The 21,828-nt window shown below is 36.6% G+C and overlaps 1 protein-coding gene and 1 pseudogene across 1 annotated transcript in view; one reads left to right on the top strand and one right to left on the bottom strand.

The window, feature by feature from the left end:
- ROBO2 (roundabout guidance receptor 2) overlaps positions 1-21,828 on the top strand; it is a 615,454-nt gene that overhangs the window by 248,547 nt on the left and 345,079 nt on the right. The gene's annotated exons all lie outside the window — the stretch shown is intronic.
- Positions 15,271-16,109, bottom strand: LOC104660740 (annotated as a pseudogene).

Genomic DNA, 21,828 nt, shown 5'->3' on the forward strand with positions numbered 1-21,828 from the left:
ACCATAGCTGATAATATAATGAATTGCATTGGCTAAGTGTAATTAGGAAGCGATATGCAGTGGAGGCTCCTAACTACTTATATGAAGACTCCAATCACTTCTGAAATCGCATCTGCATGTATTGCGCCAAAATTATAGAATGTAAATATACAGCAATCTATATATTTATTCAATTATCAATTCATTCACTTATCAAATATTTAAAATGTTCCTATCATACATATAGGTGTGGATATCTAAATTCACACATGAGCAAAGCAAGATTAAATTGCCTGTGCCGTTCATTTGAAAACTTAGGCATAAACACTCAACTGAAAAATCTCTTTTTCTAGCCCTCTTTGTTCTCATCATAGTTAAAATGATACCTTCTTTTTACTTTAGAAGCTAACGTTCAGATGTTGTAACTCTTTTACTAAATTCAGGGTGTAGTGGTTAAATGTATCACTCTGGGGTTAAACTCCCCAATTTTATTACATACTTGCTGTGTGTCCTCAGAGAAATTACTTGACCTTGCTGAACTTCAATTTCCTTTTTTTTTCTTTTTTAAATTATTTCTTTTTTAAGAAACAGGGTCTTACTCTGTCACCCAGACTGGAGTGCAGTGGCACAGTCATGGCTCACTGCAGCCTTGACCTCCTGGGCTCAAGTAATCCTCCCACCTCAGCTTCCCAAGTAGCTGGAACTACTGGTGTGCATCACCACATCTGACTCTGTAAAGAACTTTTTTTTTTTTTCCTCATAGAAACAGCATCTAGCCATGTTGCCCAGGCTGGTTTCAAACTACTGGCCCTAAGTGATCCTCCTGTCTTGGCCTCCCAAAGTTCTGGGATTACAGGTGTGAGCCACCAAACCTGACCTGAGTCTGTTTTCTCAATAAAAGAAAAAGATATTAATAGTACCTATCTCATAGGGTGGTTGTAAAGATTGAACTAATTAATACATACAAACTACTTAGAACAGTGTCTTGTTTGTGGTGCACCCTTAATACAAGTTTAGTATTCTTCTGACTAAAGCCTTACTTCTCTTCATGAGGCCTTCCACATGCTTACCTTCCTTGTCTCCCATAATCACCCCTGAACAATTGTAGGTCATACTAGCTCAGCAAATAAAATCATTAAACTAATAATTGCACCTGTATTTCTGTATAATTGATATACATTCTTGGCTAGAAATTCATAAAGGTTATGCTGATGTGGACACCAAATCTAAGTGATAAAGCCAGATTTCCAGATCTCTTATTTAGCATGTTCCAGCTCACTCGATTATTATGAGAGGTTTTAAAGTCAACTGTAATTTCAAGTATCTATTGGAAAATACATTAAATATCCTCTAAATGATAAAAAGATAGAAGAATGCATGAATATAGTTGAAATATAGACTTGGAAGGCAGCAACAGCAGCTGACTATGACCTTTTTATTGAGAAAGTGACCCAGAAAATGGCCAAGGAAATTTCATCATTTATTTCCCACTTCTGAACCAAAGTCTCAGATGCCTTTAAATCCCCATAGGATAAAGTTGGCTTTAGGTTGTATATAAAATACAAATTGAGTAAGGGAATATTTTATCTTTACTGCTCAGATGTTTTATCAGCTTTGAATGGAAAAACACACTAATATTTCTTTCCTTGATAGGTGCACATCAGCTTTAATTATAATCAGTCCTTCCATAGATGGAATTCATGGGACTTAATGTGCTATCAAATGCAAAGATAGATCTTTTTGCTAATTCTCTAAAATTGCACGTTTGTTTCTGGGCATGTGGGTATATCAGTTCCTCCATGCCATGTTCTTTCTCTATTGCTACAAAGCACTATAGATTCAATTGTAGGCATGGGGTACCACATTAATTTGGAAGTTTGAATTTCTAGAATATTTTCTGTTTAAGTACAGATTACACAGAGTGGACATTCCCTAGTTAAGTTGTTGAATGGTTGAAAAAGGACAAGATAAATGAAGCTGTTTGATAAACTATGGAAGACAAAAATAACCTGCCTATAAATTTGATTTGGGGGCTAAGGTAGGTTTGTTTTGGTATCACATTTATTCCTGTGTGAAATAAAAGTATTCTGTGTTTATGAGAGGGAAAATGTGTACATTTATTTGAACAACTAATATTAATAGCATCTACTATGTGGACTTATAAAATAATCTCTATTTATTGCATTCACAATGCTTATATTTGAGTAGGGAATAAAGATAAGGCAATTAAAATATAAGGGTATGTTATAACTGAGTTTGTACACTTTGACCATATTTTGTACATAATGGGTGGTGATGGTTGCATTAATTAATTCAATTGTATTCATCATTACACAATGTGTGTGTATACATAAAAATAAAATCATCATGTACATCTTGAATATATTCAATCTTTATCTGACAATGAAATATTTTATATATATATATATGCAAGTGCTAGGGATAAGAAGAAATTTATCTGGGGACATTGAAGGTGGCTCTTTAGGATTATTAAACATTTTGAGAAAAATCACATTTCAACTTCACCTTTGTAAGAAGTGGTACTGGGCTTCCTTTGCAAATGAAATGTGGTGTGACAGAAAATAGACTCGTGTAGCCCTCTTTAGTGGGATAGCTTTCTTTCTCAACATCAACTAACACATCTCCTAGGTGTCCTTAAAGTTTCAACCTATAAATATTCTACCTCATTAAGCATAAGGACCAGCCATGGACATATGCCGCTAGTGTCCACTTTCCTTCAGAGATTTAGGGTGATGAGAAGATAAAGGGTCTGCTTACCAGATGGAGCTTGTCAGATTAGCAATTGGAGCAGAGTAAATATCGCTGTCATATTGTTGGTTTGAAGCACAAAGAACCCCTTTTGTATAACGCATGTGCATATTTAATAGTTTAAAACAAAAAAAGCTCAGCAGAAGGTTGGCTGGTGGTTGAACCTCTAGCAGAGTGGCCATTGCCTGAGGGCACGTTTCTGCTTTCCTCATAATAGGGAACATTAGCAACCAATGGCTTGAGAAAGGCAGAGTCAAATCAGTCTCTTGGGGCCCAGTCGGCCACATGAAGTGAGAGCCATTAGACACAGCAATGCGATTACTGCTCCAGAAAGGGTTTGCCACATATATTACTGCATAGGCTTTTCAGGGCTGCCAGCTCACTCAGCTTACAAATGTCAAACATGATTTAAAAGGTTATTATACTATCAAGAGGGAAGGAGAATGATTTTCCATCACTGAAATTTCTATTTCATTCTGTGGCACATACTGCATCTCACGAAGGGCAATATTGCTAAATAACCTGCTTTTATCTTTAATAAGTGTTTTATGGACCTTAAATTGGAAGAACCATTTCCACTTTATTTGTATTAGAAAATGTGATCCTTTCTGGTCGAATAACAGCGTGATAGATATAGTGTGTGTATCTATGTATTGTGCTTAGCAGATTGTTCTTGGAGGGGGAGTAAATTTGCTTGTGAGGTGTCAGTTCAGGAGAGCATACGTAGGTAAGCTGCGGTTTTGATAAATGCGTTTGTAAGTCTGCAGTATTTTATGCTAAAAATGATCAGGTGCAGTTCTCTGTACTGCATTACTTATTTCTCTTTGGTCTTTATTGTGACTGGTATTTAAAAGAACCTACTTTCAACCCCTTTGACCCCTTTGGGAATATTTATTTGCTCAATAAGGACTCTATTTGTTGGCCTCAATGAGTTAATTTAGGTACAATTATATTTGAAGAGTTGCTCAATAAAAGCAGAAGGCTATTTTACTTTTATTTTAGGGAGATTTTTACTCTTGTTTTGTAACATTTGAAAAATAAATAATCTTCAAGTGTGGCTGTTAAAATGTACAAGAAACACCTTATTGTCAATGTGGAATTTTTAAACATTGCCTTTGCAGTCATAAAGGAGGGCAAAACAAGGGATTTCAACTGCCCTTTTGGTAGCATTCTTCACTCTATTTCCCAGCAAATCACTCTGATTGCTTTTTCTGAGTGTGAGACTATGAAACTGAAGGTTGCCTACATCTCCAGGTCCCAGAATGTGCCATGCACAGCAATACATCAGCACTCTAAGCTGACACATTTGGGGATGGTGTTCTCAGGTGGGATGTAAAAAGGACAGAAGGATACAGTCTATAGTGTTGAGATATTGTCTGTCCCCCCTTTATCTGAGACTCTGAAGCATTAAATTAAAATCTGTGAATTTGTCCATGTTCGCATGGGCATTGTCAAAATTAAATTAAAGCTTGTGGAAGGAAGCCTTCTCAGCCTGAAGAGTAGCACCTTTCCTCCAAGTTCTACACCAATTTTGTCATTTGCCAAAGTGCAAGTCACAAAAAAAGGAAAACAAAACAAACTAAAAAAATCTTTGAATTTTGAAAAATAATTAGACTTCTTTCATGGGACAACAGCACTAAAAATGTAAATGTATTCAACGTTCTCCAGATGGAGTATGAAATGAGCTTTCTAACATTTGAACAAGAGTGAACCTGAGTATCTACATAAGGATTAATATGTCTGTCTGTCTATGCCCTTTTCTTCTTTTGTAGATTTTCTGTAATATATACTGATTTCAGGTAGTTTCTTTATTGATATATAGACAAAAATAACAAATCTAGAGATACAAAAATATTTTCAGTTTAGGAAATAATTAGAACATTCTATTTTTTCCTCTTCTTTTAAAAAGTAACAATAGAAAGAAAACTCACTTAAATATTGAATGATAATAAATGTTTTATCTTAGTTTTGAAATTTGATCAAATAGTAAATTTATTACAATGTATTCATATATTCAGTAATCAATGACATATTTATGTAAGTCTTGAATGTTTAAATAATCTTGTTTAAAATTTTTGAAACATTATTTTTTCTAATTGGATAAAAACTCCCTTTTACAAATCTCTCACATGGTTTCTTTTAATTGAAAACTCTTTTTTCAATTACATGTGAAATACAATTCTATTAATAAACTATGAATTCATATACACCTTTTTAAAGCATTCAATTATTTGGGCAAAGCAATGCAAATGTATAAACTCAAAAATATAAACTATGATGGTTAATTTGATGAAATATATCTCATTAAATTGTAAAATGCAACAAAAGTGTTTCTTCTATAGCAAAATCTTAGCTTCTGTTAAACACATATTTTTAAAAATCCTGCGTGACCCTTTCTTAAAGAGGTAAGTTCACTAATAGACCAGTGAACCATTTTCTAGAAACCAAATTGAATTTTGAAATAAAATCATTGTCTAAAAAGATGGAGACATATACCACATAACATAAAACTTATGTCAGTTCATATATGGGAGAAAGTTATCTTTCTGCTATGATTCTACAATAAAAAATATTCATTTATATCCCACAGCTTAGTAAATCAGAGGACTATGTAATCTTAGAACTTTTGTTTTTAATCACCCCAACATTTTTTTCTAGAATTCTTAAATTGAAAATTAAATGTCATGCTAATAGTGTTTTGCTTCCTTTAGAAACAAAAGCATTGTTTACAAAAGGCATTATCTTTGCATCTGACAATATACAATTTCATTTTTCATTCTAGTTATCTTCAAACAATTTAATAATGCATTCTTGCCACCTCTTTCCCAAAGCCAAATAGATACCTTGTCACCTTAAAATATTTCACAGAACAATTGCAGCCTTTAACATGTAGAACATAGCTCTCTGAGAAACAGGGTACTTTCTAGTGCTTGTGATCTATAAACGTCATTGGATAAGAAATCAGGTGACTCATGAATGCATCCTGGCCTCGTTAATTTATGTTGATGGGTGGTATGAAAAAGATAAGGAGATGCCAAACTGGTGAGTTGTCTGTGACCAAAAAGAATTATTTATTTTGTTGGAACCATGTAACCTAACACTAATATTACTTTTAGATAATATTGGAAAATTATACATTAGATAACATTTTCTAGAAATTAAGCTAGTTATTTTAAAGTAGAGTTTACTGTCTTGGCTAAGGGACTGCAAACACAAAAGCATGCAGGGGTGAAGCGGATAAAGTCGAAGTACATGGCTGCAGTGAACTGAGCAATCCAAAATATCACCAAAAACATGTTTCTTTAAACAGTCTACTGGCAACCTTACCCATGGCTCCCATTTCTGGCTTCTTCCCGAAGGCCTGCCATTCTTTATGCTACTTATCAGGCTTTTCAAAAAAGCAGGAGTGGGGGCAAGGTGCGGTAGCTCACACCTGTAATCCCAGCGCTTTGGGAGGCTGAGGCTGGTGGATCACTTGAGGTCAGGAGTTCAATACCAGCCTGGCCAACATAGCAAAACACCATCTGTACTGAAAATAGAAAAAGTAGCTGAGCGTGGTGGTGGGTGCCTGTAATGCCAGCTACTCGGGAGGCTAAGGTGGGAGAATCACTTGAACCCACGAGGTGGTGGTTGCAGTGAGCTAAGATCACACCAGCTACTCATACTCTGGAGGCTAAGGCAGGAGAATCGCTGGAACCCACAAAGCGGTGGTTGCAGTGAGCTGAGATCGCACCACTGCACTCCAGCCTGAGCAACAGAAACTCATCTCAAAAAAATAAAAAAAAAGTAGGAGTGGTGGATATTTTTGTCAAATCTAGGAAAAGTGAAATTTCTTCTAGAAACAACCTGAATTATATTAAAAATATTGACAATATATGAGTTGGGTAGATGAGTTTTTACCTTGATGAAAGGAGATATTTCCTTTTTTTTTTTTTTAACTAAATTGCCTTTATACAAAGTTTACAAATTAAATCTGCATATAAGGAGAGTTAAATTTAAATATTAATTTTAAGATTTTTGGAAAATGCAGCAATCGTTCTGTTCATGTGAGAGATAACAAGTCTAAGCCAGATATTTAGTCTTGTTCTGTGCAGGCAGGAAGAGCTCATCTGGATTCCCTGGGCTTCTTGGCATTCTGACTCACAATATCTTCATCAGTTTTCTAGTGATACATGAATAGAAGCGTAATAAAAGGTAAACCAAGGGCATAGTCAGGAGTTCAGGGGAGCCTAGGCATTAGTCCACGTGGGAGAAAGAACGTAGACTTCCTAAGTGGCCTAGGACTCTGAATGTTGTGTCAGTGACGCTGGATGTATCCAAATAGACTCATAGAAGAGGCCCTGGGAGGAAAAACTGGAGCATGGATGCGGGATACTAGACATAAATACTAAAATATATGTTGAAAAATTTAAATAATACCATTTCTGAGCATTCTTGTGGTTTCATAACTTTATAGAGCTATGACATATACTAGAGTAATCACCACTTATCAACTTCAGTGAAACGAGTGGGGCCGGGGAATTTCATAGCTTTCCAAAATCTAAAATGCATATATTTATGCACAGAATTTGTAGGTTACTTGAACATACTGTATTTCTCTCAGATTCTAACTAATTCTTAGAGAACTGTATTTCTCTCAGGTTCTGACTTGTACTTAGAGAAGTTAAATAACTGACTATATAGATGTACATATAGAAAATGGTTGGTCTGGGATTTAATCCAAGGTCAAGATTAAGACCTGACCAAGGTTCAGTCTTGATCCAAAACTTTTAGTCCAATATTTTCTCCACCATAAATCAAGAGTTTAAATGAACATTGGATTCGAATTCCGACTCTACTAATTCTGACTCTACTAATGATGGGCATAGGTACCCATATTATGGGGCTGAGATTTGGCTATTTATTTTGTTTGTCTTATTTTGTTTTGTTTAAATCCCAGGTAATTTCAATTTATAGCTAGGACTGAGAACCCCTGGTTTAAAATCTAAGAAAACATAATTTATTTTCCTTTTCCTTTACTTTCATATATATTCTAATAAATGTCAGTTGTTATTAAGCCTTACATTTATATACTCACAATACATAAATATGTAAATACACAATTCACAGAAATATGTTTATGTGCTTAATTATCCATCTCAAAAGCAGATTTAGAGGATTTAGGAGAAATGCAGCCTGTGATACCAACTCGAAGAAAAAATGGGAAGTATCCTTTTGTAGTTGGTTCTACCTAGATTCTGGTGTTTCCATCCGGAGGGACTGAAAAAGAGCTTCTATCCATTGATTATCTATAATGTGCCTTCATGCTTATGGAGAGATTTCTTCATTCAGATTCTCCTGGAAGAAGCCACTGAGTGATAATGAAAGTCTCATCATTAGGATTGCCAAGTTTAGTACATGAAAACACTTGTATTAAATGTGCTTATCTGGCAACACTACTCCTAAGAGCTTGGCTCTCAGATTCATCTCTGGTCCAGTGTTTTTAGCTCTCTTCCCAGATGAGTGATGGCAACTGCCCTGTCTGCAAAAGGCAAAATATCATCTTTCTTTTCTTCAGAGACACTGACCTAGCTGAAATGTTTCTCTGCACAATCCAAGAGGAATCAGACATTTACATCAGCGAGAACCACATTTGTGTCTGTGATACTGTTGAGCAGTCCATAGGGAGATGACTGATTTTTAAAGCAGTGGTACTTGTAAAACAGTAACAGTAAGGCTTAAAACAAATTAATGCCACAAGTGATTTCCTTCATTCCTTAATGTAAAATCGTCCTGCATGTAATTCATAGTAACTGAAAATGGAAAGCAAGCGGTAGTTAGACAGTAGCTCTTTCTTCCACTAAAAAGGTTTAAAGGCTTCAAGTTTGTTTTCTATGTACTGTCTGACATGGCCATGCAGATATTCTTCATTCAAAATTATATCCCCTCCTAGGGTTTCAGTGACTGAAAGAGGAAAATTTCCTCTTATTTTAAATTTCCTTTAATGGATCACAAATCAAATTTTATGTACACATAAACTCAAATTAAGAGCCTGTTTATTGTGAAATTGTCTTTAAAAAGCTAACTCTAACATTAATACAATTTAGTCCCTATTTGTAGTCTGATGGTATCTAAAAAAAGTCTTGGATAAAAGTAAATCTCTACACCTTCAAATTGAATGTTGCAGCCAATTGAGAACCTGTGAGAAATTAAATTGAGAAAGATGTTTTTGAAGACCCATTTCAGGAGAAATGAATTCCTGTGTCTTGAGAACCCTAAAGCAGATAAGAAAGCAAGGCAATGGATCTAATTCTGTTTGGAGTATAAAATTCCTGCAATTGAGGATATATAAGAAAAGATTTATCTTGTGTCTATTTGTCTTGAAGTTCAGTTGAAATCTGGTTCTAGAGAAAAAGAAAGATACTAATTTCCAGAGAGAGCAATTGTGTCTTTCAGAAAAATTGTGCATTTCTTCCCAGTTGAGATGTCTCAAAATTAAATGGTATTGTGCAAAGCTTCATTATCTTGTTTCTCTTAAGAATCAAGCCCTGTTTTTCAGAACAGTTATCCAATATCCTAATAGGTGAAACATAATTTAGAACAACCCTATAAGACCAAGATTTGCCAAAACAATGTCTATTTAAATACAGAATTACTATTTAATATAGAATTCAGTGTGGATAGTAATGATGAACTTTAAGTGAAAAAAAAAAAAATTAAAAGAACAGAAACTCCATAATGGATTAGGTCTAATACAGCCTTTTTGTCATGAGTGAGGAGGCTAATGTAATATAAGCCCTCATGAGTAATCAGATGTCTTCTGATGAGTGAATTGAAATGTCATAGCAGAAGTAATCCACTATACATTTTATTATGAATTTTTGTGGGCAGATTTAAATTTATTTTCTGACTCACTTAATTTATGTAATCAAAACAAAATCTAAAATGCATGGAAAAATCAATTTTGGTAATAGGAGATTTACCCCAATATATGTATTCATTTCTAACGTTTTCTTTTTCTCATTAGTTGACTGGGTTATAATTTGTGCTTGTCATTCTTCATAGCTTTGTTTCTGGTTTTTGCTAAAGGCCACAAAACTGCATACATCAGGTATTTCCAACAATACTATGCTGTTGTATGTGCACTAGAAATACCCTGGTGCTTTTGGTAGCTCCAATCAGATATGTCTTATACATGATTTGTCAGATTCCACAGATAAACTGTATTTTTGCAAAACTAGATTTTAAAAGATTTAGTCAATTAGAAATATATGTGGCTATTTGGCTTCTACTGTTTTGCTCTTAACTCATCTAAGATCTAATGCTAAGACCATCCTATCATCATGATCTTTGGTGAGAATATAATTGCTGAAAATGTTTTGAAACCACTAGGTCAGTGATTAAGAACAAAAAGGATTCAGTGTGACATTAAAGTTCCCATACAGCGTCATGATTTACAGGAAGTGGGGATTTAACCGGGTTCACTTGAAAAGTACTGAATCTTAACTTCTCAGGGTTCTTGTTGTATGTTAGTAGGATATGCTTTAATGTGGATCACTGATCTCTCATTTGTTTCTAGTACACACCTGTCTCATTCTTTCATCTTTTAATACATCACTCAAAACAAATGACTCAGGGCTGGGTGCAGTGGGTCACGCCTGTAATCCCAACACTTTGAGAGGCCGAGGTGGTCAGATCACTTGAGGTCAGGAGTTGAAGACCAGACAGACTAACATGGTGAAATCCCGTCTCTACTAAAAATATAAAGATAGCTAGGTGTGGTGGTGCGTGCCTGTAATCCCAGCTACTGGGGAGGCTGAGGGAGAATTGCTTGAACCTGGGAGGCAGAGGTTGCAGTGAGCTGAGATCACCCCACTGCACTCCAGCCTGGGCGACAGAGCAAGACTCCGTCTCGAAAAAGAAAAACACAAATGATTCAGAACATTTTAAAACTTGTTAAGTTTTTATCCTTCTTGAGCATATATATGTGACAGCCAGTTGAATTCCAGATGTTTTTCAGCTTATTTTGGTATCTAACACCTGATACTCCATAAATAAAAACAGGCAGAAGTTTTGTTGACTGAGTATTTTTGTGATCGCATATCTGGATAACTTTCAAAATGACCAGTCAGTGGCTTTAAGGTTTTCCTCTCCATCTTGTATCGTATCATTCATGTATTGTTGGCAAACGATGAGTTTTCCGTGTATTATTTGGAAGCATTTTATGAAATCAGTTTTATAAGTGCCTTTAAAAAAACAAAAAATCTCCCATGGCTGTATCTAAGCAAGGACACAAGAGAAGGTGAATGAGGGTGTTTTAATGTTTATTTTTTGTCTTACCTTTCAATTCACACATAAACCAATACGGAAGTAGTAATATCTAATGTAGAAAATAGAAACCTATATATTTTTAAAGATTTTTGAGTGAGTGTGACTAGACAAGTCAGATAATTTATCGTTTTCATTCTTAGGCCATAAAGATCCCTCTGGCAAATTGAAGAGTTTAATGACTACATATTTTCCTAAACTTTAACTGTCTTGAGTGAAGGGTACACATAGTTTGCACTATTGGTGAGTGAAAATGTCTAACTTGAGCAAAGAGAAAACAGTCCTCCTCTACCATGAGAGTGAATAGAGACATACATGTCAGAATTCAAGATGGCAGCTACTCCTGGAAATTATGCAACACACAGTTTAAAAATTCAGAAATCTTAATTATCACCAAATCTAACAATCTATCACCTTTATTTACCTTTTCTGTTGACTTTTAGACTCATGCTGAATTTCATAGCTGATAATACAAAGCTTATCTTCATTTCTTAAAATTTCTAATTGGAACCTAGCAGCTGTATCCATAAAAGAAAATGCTTCTTGTAGCCTACTCCACTTTCCATCAGATAAAGATGAAAGGGACAAGATAAAGCCATTTGTTATTTCAAGTACCAATTTTTATTTCATCACTCAGGATGGGTAAGGGATGCTGTGTTAACAAACAGTCCCCAAATTTCAGTGTTTTTTCCATTTAATTTTTTAATTGATACATAACAATTGTACATATTTGCGAGGTATATAATAATGTTTTGATACATATAATATGCAGTGGTTGTTCCATTTAATTTTTTAATTGATACATAACAATTGTACATATTTGTGAGGCATATAATAATGTTTTGATACATGTAATACGCAGTAATCAGGGTAATTAGCGTATCTATCATTTCAAACATTAATCATTTCTTTGTGTTGGGAGTATTCCGTATGGTCCTTCTAACTATCTGAAATTATATAGTGTATTATTGTTGACTATAGTCATCCCGTGGTGGTATAGAATACTAGAACTTATTCCTCATATCTAGCTGTAATTCTTTATTTTTTCACAAATCTCTTCCTATCCCTACCTTCCCCAACCATTCTCAGTCTCTAGATCAGTGTTTTTTTGTTTTATTTTGTTTTGTGTTTTTTGGTTTGTTTGTTTTTGAGCCAGAGTCTCGCTCTTGTCACCCAGGCTAGAGTGCAATGTTGCAATCTCGGCTCACCACAACCTCTGCCTCCTGGGTTCAAGCAATTCTCCTGCCTCAGCCTCCCGAGTAGCTGGGATTACAGGCGTGCACCACCACGCCCGGCTGATTTTGGATTTTTGGTAGAGATGGGGTTTCTCCACATTGGTCATGCTGATCTCAAACTCCTGACCTCAGGTAATCTGCCTGCCTCGGCCTCCCAAAGTGCTAGGATTACAGTGTGAGCCACCGTGCCCAGGAAGGATCACTGTTTTTAAAAGCAAACTTTTTTAAAAAAGGTCTAAGGTCTATCAGTCCTTGGGCTACATGCCTATTTCAGTTTGGCCGGGGCCTTGCTCTGGCATAAGTGTTGACTTTCCTTCAGTATCCAGGGTGAAGGAATGCCGACACCCTGGTGATAGTGGCTGAGGGAAAGGAGAGTTCTGGAAGTTTTTGTAACAACATAAATCCCTCAGCCCATAGTAATGCATGCCATATTCTGTTACAACTCATAGGTTACAAGTCACATACCACACACAACCACAAAGAAGTCAGAAGGCAATCTAGCCATGTTTCTGGAGGGGGGGAGCCCACCACAAACATTCGGCAAGCACTGAAAATGATTATCCATATACCACCTGCAAATTGAAAACCCCAACTTAGATTCCATTGCTACCCATCTTACTTAGTCTACATGCTGACTTGACTCCATATTTTAGTTATTGCCTTTTTAAAGAATTGCATCTAGCATTTGGCCTTCTTCTTTAAGCAGAGTTCTCTTTTACGTGTTATTGATGTGTTTTTGTTTTAAGGTGTTTTATCTTAAGTCAAAACCAACACTAGTGATTATGTCATTAGTTACTAAGACTCATAATTATAACATTGATTCAACAGGATTACAATTTATGCATGAGATTCTGCTATCAGGCTGTTCCGGGAGATGTTCTGTGACTCCAAGACTAACAGCTTCTGTGTCTTGCATGTCATTTTACAAATATACCAGAGAATAGACTGTGAATCACAGAATTCTAACATCATAGGGTTGACAGGGAAGTGTTAGAAAATATATCATCTATTTCTTGTATTTTGACAAGACTGTACACAAGGCATTATATATCAAGCCATTGAGGGTGGGAGGGCAGAGAGAGAGAAAATTATTTCCCAAAATTGTTTCATTCAGTTCATCATAGAGCAAGGTTGTCCCATATAACTGCTGTAAGGAATGTGGGTAGGGATTGTCTTGTGAAAAATAAACTTATTTTTGGTTTGTATTTATCTCATTAGCAAAATTAGTATTGTTTAAGTTCATGAATATTCTGAATAATAAAAAAAGTGAAAATAAAACAATGCGGTATAGGGAGAAGAAAGCTGGATCACATTACTGTGATCCCGGAAGTGCCTTAATGTCTTCAAAGCCTCAGTTTCCTTCTCTGTACAATGGAGGAAACAAAAATCAACCTTTTGCAAACTAATAATATGAACTTGGAACTACACAAAGGTCTTATTTGCAGAACAGTCTTAGAATAACGACATAAATAGAAGCATGGTAAGTGTAACTATATATAAACAAGCACACAATTTTAAATGGAAATTAAATTTCATTATTTAGACCACATTGATTTTTATCAGATCAATCTACTCTCACATATTTGAGTTACAAGGTCTGAGGGTGAATGGCATTGTGTGATGAATTCCAACAAGTCTGGGCTTTACTTAATCAAATTTTACAGTGTTGGACCAAACAGTAAATGCTTGTGAAGTTGATTCGTTCGTCTCTCAACTTTGAGATGCTTAATCAAATAAAATCATTAAATTTGAAAGCTAGAAGTGACTTTGAATTCATATCCTCTAATCCCTTCACTCACATTTTTTTAAAACTGTGCTGTTATCAGTTAGGAATTTTATTCAACTGCTAGTAAAAGATTTTTGAAAGTTAATGCTGTATACAAATTATGAATATATACCTCCAAAGTTTTGGCAAGTTTCTCGGCCTTCCCAATGTAACTGGCTACATGGATGGCAAGGTTTGCACAACATCTTATGTATGGAATAATAAGAATGACATTCAACTAAGAAAGCTGATTTAAAAAAGAAAGAAAAGAATGATAAAAGGCAAAAGGGTAAGAGGCTGATAAAAAGAGCCAGGGTTTTTTGCTTGTAACTTATTGCCCAGCATTTTTTTTTTTTTTTTGAGATTTCAATACTTTATTCAAGTTTCTGTAAGTGATGTGAATTACAGCATTTGAAGGGGAGGATCTAATTCCACACAAAATGGAAGACTCTAGAATGTACCCATTAAATTGGTAAAAAACAAATTGATGAGAATACAAAAGAAGTCCAATTTAGCTTCTGACTGTTGTCACCATGTGATTACAATCACACAGACTCTTCCAAGCTTATAGCTGGAGCTCCTAGAAGCTATTTCTTACTCTGGTGCAAGGGCAAAAAAAAAACACAACACAGGAAGGAATAAGTCCTGAATTACTGGCTTCATCACATCCACCTTCTCCACCCCAAAATGGCACAAAAGAAACAGTGACCACACCCTGCAGACCATTTAGTGTAAAAGAGGTGACCACGATGAACTGGGGTGGGAACAGGTCATGAAGATCTGTCTAAAAAGTCTCATTCACGTGAGTTTGTACACACTGTCAAGCAGCGAGTCTCTCTTCAATTAGGGTTAGGAAACCAAGGTTCGATTCTCAGGAAATCATAATTTAATTCATTTACTCACTATGAATTTACAAAGTGCCTACATATTATCACCTACCACTTGAAGGCATTTCTACATAAAAAAGAAACTTGGCATCTCAAAGGGGCTACCGAGTTCCCCCCAAGTCTACCACTGAAAGTACCTTTTTTGGAAATGCGTTTCTTCTGTCCCTCTGAAAGGGTAACATCTTAAAGCTGAATCATCTTTAACCTGGCGGTCTAATATATGTAGCAATACTTGCATCCCAGACATACAACATTAAAAGATACACTAAATTCTGAAGGTAGCTATGCTGCAAAATAGTTTTAAATTAAACAATTGTACAGTATCCGTTTATGCTTGAAATTTCAGTCCTAGACCAAGCTTGTGGCCACCAGCATTGACGTTCTTGCCATCCAGGAGAGCTGACAGTGTCAGTTTGATACCTGGCTTTAGGGTCTGAGTGTATCCTAAACCTATCAGGCTGGAGTTGTTCACTGTAGTCGAGAAGCAGGCTTGAGGGTCAATCAGATACTTGCCTGTTATTCTGAAGCACGTGTTACTGATTTCTGCTGTCCAGACGAGATGGACAGCGGTCTCCAACTTCTTGTTCACCTTCTGGGAAATGGAGCCACCAAACTCTGTCCCCTCATTCACATTAGTGTGCAGCTGGAATTCTTCAGTCTTGTAGCCAACTGCAGAGTTGCTCTGGGTCACTCAGGAAGGACTTTGCAGTCTCAAAATTCATCTGTAGCCGGCCAGCCAGCCCTGTAACCCGGCAACCCAGCACTGGAGCACCCCGGATGGAAGGCCCAGCAATGTGGAAATCCACGTCACAGCCCAGGTCAATGTGCTCCCGCTTGTACCCTGTCTTGATTTTAGCATTTTCCCCCCAGTGTTAGGTGAGAAGGATGAAGGAAAGGTCAGCCTCAGTCCACGGTCATCTCGGTGCCTAGTGTGTTGTCGGGGTTCCGTTTCTCCGTAGGCCTCAAGCCGCACTCGTCCGTCTGTGCTTGGATTCCAGACTGCCCGTCACTTTGGTGATCTCAGTGTTGGCTGAGCCTGAGCTTGTGAACTCCAGTCCATCCTCAGATTTCGTTTTCAAATCAAGCTTTGTTAAGCCAATCCATAGCCCTTGGTGAAGACATCCCAGCAGACTTGCCAAGATCCGCCTACGTGGGTGGCACAGCCATCTTCCGCTCCAAGGCGGTGGCGGGGGCTGCTCGGGGTTCGGCGGGGTTCGGCGGGGTTCGGCGGGGTTCGGCGGGGTTCGGCGGGGTTCGGCGGGGCCCGGGCGGGGTTCGGCGGGGTTCGGTGGGGCTGCTCGGGGGCTGGGGCACGGAGGCAGGAAGTTGTCCAACATTTTAATACGAGGCCCTACATTGTGAAGAAGGTGGGGTGATGTAGTTAATTTTACTTTATTATTTGTTTTGAGGCAGGGTCTGGCTCTGTCGCCCAGGCTGGAGTATGGCGGCATAGTCTCCGCACACTGCAAGCTCCGCCCCCTGAGTTCAAGCCATGATCGTGCCTCAGCTTCCGGAGCAGCTGGAATCACAGGCCCCCGCCATTTTGTAGCTTTAGTAGCGATGGGGTTCGCCATGTTGGCCCGGCTGGTCTGCAACCGCTGACCTCCGGTGATCCTCCACCTCAGCCTCAGTGCTGGGATGGCAGGCCTGAGCCACCACGCGCAGCCGGTGATGTAGTGTTATGACTGGTCACCTTATGTATTCTTCCAATACTCTAGTTCCATTAATAAAAAATAGAATAATACAGATATTGCATTAGGAACATCTGCTGCAGGGGCCTGTTTTACCATTATGGATGACGTTATGAATACAAATATTTATATTATTTATGTTTGCCATTATGTCTGTTCTGGAATATTAGCAAACCAGAATCATAATTAGCAAGAGACTATATAAATTAAAATTATGCATTTTAAAGTAAAACTGAGGTTGATTCAAACTAGGACTCCACCACTTGCACAAACTGCTTAGCACAAATTACTTAAACCTCAATATTCTCATCTATGAAATAAGGACTTTATAAGGTCAAGTACTAAATTAGATAATACATGTAAAGTGGAATGCCTAAATACAATGCCTAGGATATAGTTATTGCCCTGTAAGTTGTAAGTGCTACCGTGAACCAGCCAATGATCTCTACTACATACTATGATTGAGAAATTAAAGATGGTTAACATTTTATATAAATCAATGTCAAGGTAATATTATCTATGAAATGATTGTACTTCAGGTCATCAGGATTGCTTTCGTGCATTTGAGACTCTTTTCTTAGATGACAATGGTTCTAATCCATCTTCTATCAAAGTCTATATTTCTCCATTTAAATCTGGCAGATCCGTCTTCTAGAGGCATGACCAAGTCAATGATTTTGATTAGTCTGTGCTCCTTACCCAATAATATAATACCTGGAAAGTAATTATGTTTCTATTTTTCATTTTAATCTGCTCTTGCCATATTGACAATATGGGCAATGGCCAAGTCCATTATGAGCTTAATTGCTTATGTGCCAGGTGTTAGGAAGTTCATTCTTTGAATTTAACGAAAGTAAAAGATAAAGTCACAGAATTCTGGTTCATTATATGCATACATTATTCTAACTCTGGATAAATAATTAATCGTTCTTTTATATCCTGTATTGTTTAATATCTCCCTTGCCCAGGAATAAGGATTTTTATTAGAGTGACTTCAGTCACTGATGAGGCATGCATACAGAAATCTCCTGTTAAGTAAGATTAGAATTTGTCTTTGGGCCTTTTTAAAGTTTCTGCAAACTGATAACCCAATTGCTCATGCTGATTGACAGAACAACATTGAATATCTAAGTAGTCTAGGCCTTTGTTCGTTAGAATTTGTCCTTTTGAGATCCGTTGGCTGGAAAGTTTATACTACAATTGAGTGTGCTACAAGTAAGACAGCTTTAATTGAAGCCTCTAAAGAGGAAAGGAAAATAACAAAGAAGACTCTTTTGTATCTTTTTCCATTATCAATAATGCTTGGAATGGACAGTGGTGGTGAAGGACAATATAGAATATGCCTTTTTTTCATGTAAAACTTCAATATGAAATTATTCAAATGAATCTCTGACTATATCATAATGTCTGCATTGTCCAGGTATGTGTGAAACAGATTTTAATGGATGTTGAGTGGCTTGTATTCACCCACTTATGTTTGAAAACACACTTAGAGACTGTTGAGAAGGTTGCTTATGCTATTGCTCCTCCTTTTCTGTTGCTGTTCAGTCTGCCCCCAAGTGGTAGAGAGCCTAAGAACCCAAAAAGATAGCAACGTGGTCAATCCATGACTTACGACTGCAATTGTATGCCTGATTGATTTTTGTTGGTATACAACAGCTGAGCAATTTGAAATTTGTCACATGGAATATGAATTCACCTGTTCAAATCATGGCAGTATAATTCTTGAAATTGCAGCTGTATATTTTAATTCAATACACCAAGTAAATAAACTTCAAGACATAAAGCCACCATTCATGAAATAGATTTCTAAAGGCTTATGTCGGGATCATTTTCTTTCTCTTACCCTCTTGTTTTAAAACTCCTCTCCCCACCGTGGCCTTACACTGGAAGACATTTTTACTCTTGATTTCTAGCAATTGCTGGCTGGTATTGTTGAGTTTTAATGTTTCAGTGTGATTCAGAACTCTGACCATTTTCAAGTTCTTAGGAGCCCTCTCTTGTCTCATTTTTTAACATGGCCTTTGGGGAATGACAGTGATTGTGACAGATGGTAAAGGAATAAGATTGCACTTTGGCGCTGCTTCTGTCTTTGCCTCTTGATCTTTTCCCACTTTCTCAAGGCAAATTATAGATTTCCTTTTGCCTCTAGAGGGACGCAAATTGCAGTTGCCAGTTATATGGTTCTTTGTTTCTCTTTCTAGCTCTTAGGAAATAAAAGGACTCTTATTTAATTAAACATTGTCTTTACATTTATTGTTGATGAAGGGTACTGATTTGTATGTTGGCCAAATATCTGACCAGACAACGGAGAGGACTTGTTGAACTACAGGCAAAAAAAGAAAAAGAAAAAAGGAAAAAAAACTTTTATTGCGTTTGAAGGTAGCTTCCCTCTAGTGGCAAAACCTGGTACTTCACTTGTAGATTACAAGCAATTTTTTAAAAATCTTTCTTTTTATTATCTCTTTTTAAAACATTATCTGATATGTATAATTTATATATCACACATTTTAATGAATGTGGCTTGCAACTAAAATCAAGGTTCCTAAAAAGTTTAGAAATCTTTTTTTAGTTATTAAATTCATAATTTTAGGTATGCAAAGTAGGCAAGGTGCTTTACTGTTCATTTTGTTCTTCAGTAATCCCATACATACAATACACAATTCCAAATGAAAGGATTCTAGTTGACTAACAAGATAGTTAATAAAGGGGTTCTAGATTTTTTTCATCATTTATCAAAGGAATATGAAGGAATTTAAAAAATATCACATAAATTTGGGTGGTGGGCATATTGCTTGCTGTACTTCTCTGTATATTAGAAATATATTAGGCTGGGCACAATGGCTCATACCTGTAAACCCAGCACTTTGAGTGGCCAAGGCGGGAGGATCACTTGAACCCAGGAATTCAAGATCTGCCTGGGCAACATAGGGAGACCCCATCTCCAAAAAAAAAAATAAATAAGAAATTAGCCAAGCGTGGTAGCATACCTGTGGTTCCAGCTGCTTAGGCAGCTGAGATAGGAAGATCGCTTGAGCCCAAGAGTTTGAGGTTGCAGTGAGCTGTGATTATGCCACTGCACTCCAGCCTGGGTGACAGAGACAGAGACCCTGTCTCACAAAAAGAAAGAAAGAAAAAGGAAAAGTTTTGTACTGGAAAAATTTTAGAGAGAGGTGTTAGACTCACTAGATAGTTAAAATTTAAGTATTAGAATTTAAAGGGCAATAGAGATTGGTCAAGTGTTATAGTTTTAACTTGAACTTACTCGTTCACATTCATGTAACCACTAGCAAAGGATTTAAGCAATGCCAAGAATGTGCTATAATTTAGACAATGTGCGGGAAATACGAAGACAACTAAGACAGGCAAGAGGCAAGTGAACAGAGAACAGAGCAAAGAGACGAGTGCTAATAGAAATATGTATAACAAACTAAGGGAACATACCAAGAACAGATGGTCCTTTGTTTGAGACAGACGAAAGGACAGTTAAGTACAGAAGATAAGTGTAAATGATCAAATGTTTGGGCGCAGTGCACGGGTATTTTCCATGCAGATAGGACCATGGGAAGTGGTTCTGAGCAATCAGGAGATAACAGGGCTTCAAGTATGGAAGACTTAAATGGAGAGAGCTGAGAGAGACTTGTTGTTAATAACTTTGCTGGAGCAAGTCCTAAGCAGGCACTGTTTTATACCATAATACATAATCAAATGAGAGAAGACAAGGTTTGCATCCCCAGGCTCCACACATGACTATGAATAATCTTATAAATAAAAGATTCATTCACAAAACACAAGATAGTCTAGAATAACCGAATGAAATGATGTTTTTGTGTTTCTTTGACTTCTGGCCAAACACAGTGTTCCTTGGAAGGAATTATGTTTGACGCTATATTGTATGACTGGAAAGAGATCTGTAATGAAGAGGCGCTCAAATTTGAAGTATCACTGAGAAAATTTGCTTCAACAGAGATCTGGTGATGGGAGAATTAAGCATACTCAAAAGCTCTAGTTGCATTCTGAAATCAGTTGGAAGTTGTCAGTCCTAATTGGGAGTGGTGTTTGTCTAATACAATGCTTAAGACATTTTTTGGTGGCAAAATTTCACAATATAAAGGAACATGACACAAGGTCAGAAGAAATGTAGCAAATTGATGACCAAGACCTAGGCAAACTGTAAGTAAGGAAATGGGATATCAGGAAAGAAATGGAAACTTGTTTAGATAATATCCACACTTGGTTGGATGGGCTGTATTTTATAGATATTTTCATTCTTGAATATTTTAGTTTCTGAGACCTTTATTATGAAACAAGAACATAGGTATAACATATATGTTATATATAACATATATATTACAGTTATAAAGAAAAGTGTATGTAATTGCTTGTATCAAATAGTGTTTTATCCCACTCCCTCCATGCCCATAAACATATTTCCCACACTGGCTCTCACCCATGTTCACTCCCACCTTTACACATTCAAGGATTTCCAACTGCCCAGGACTATGACCTTCATGCTCCAAGCACATTAACCCTTCTTTGGCAATACTCACCTGCTGTTGACTTTTCATACTTGCTCTCCTGAGTTGAGCCTTAATTGTATCTTATGACAGTTATCTCAAGACCCTGATATCAGGTATAGGATGAGATCAAGTTTGTAATCTAATGCTAATAGAATAGCACATTTGCATTTTGACCTGTTCTTTCTTCCAAAATTAACCGAGAAAAATAGCTTTTCTGTAGAACATAAGCTATTTGAGAAAATGTGTGTCAAATGACTTCATCATCATTTAATCACACCAAGTACATGCCTTTGGACTGTATTTGTGTATAGAGCTATACCACTATTTGATAAATGTTTGCAATACTGATAACAAATTTCTTAGATAATTGGGCAATGCTATTCTTGTCTATTAAAGATAAGACTCCTGAAAATGGTTACAAAGCCCATTGCTTCATCACACACAAACACACACACACAAACACACCACACACACACACACACACACAATTTTCAAGCTTTGAAATGCTCATGCATAAGACAAAGGGTATTTTCAGTAGGCTTGGAAATCACTTGGCATTTTTGAGATTTGCCAATTTGATTTGAGATTTGCCAAACAGCTTGAGATATTTAAAAATATTTTTGTTCAATCAAATTCCAAACATGTTTTTCCAAGAACTTTTTTAAGGTCAATTTT

This window comes from Rhinopithecus roxellana, chromosome 1, assembly GCF_007565055.1.
Source record: "Rhinopithecus roxellana isolate Shanxi Qingling chromosome 1, ASM756505v1, whole genome shotgun sequence".
NCBI classification, from domain to species: domain Eukaryota; kingdom Metazoa; phylum Chordata; class Mammalia; order Primates; family Cercopithecidae; genus Rhinopithecus; species Rhinopithecus roxellana.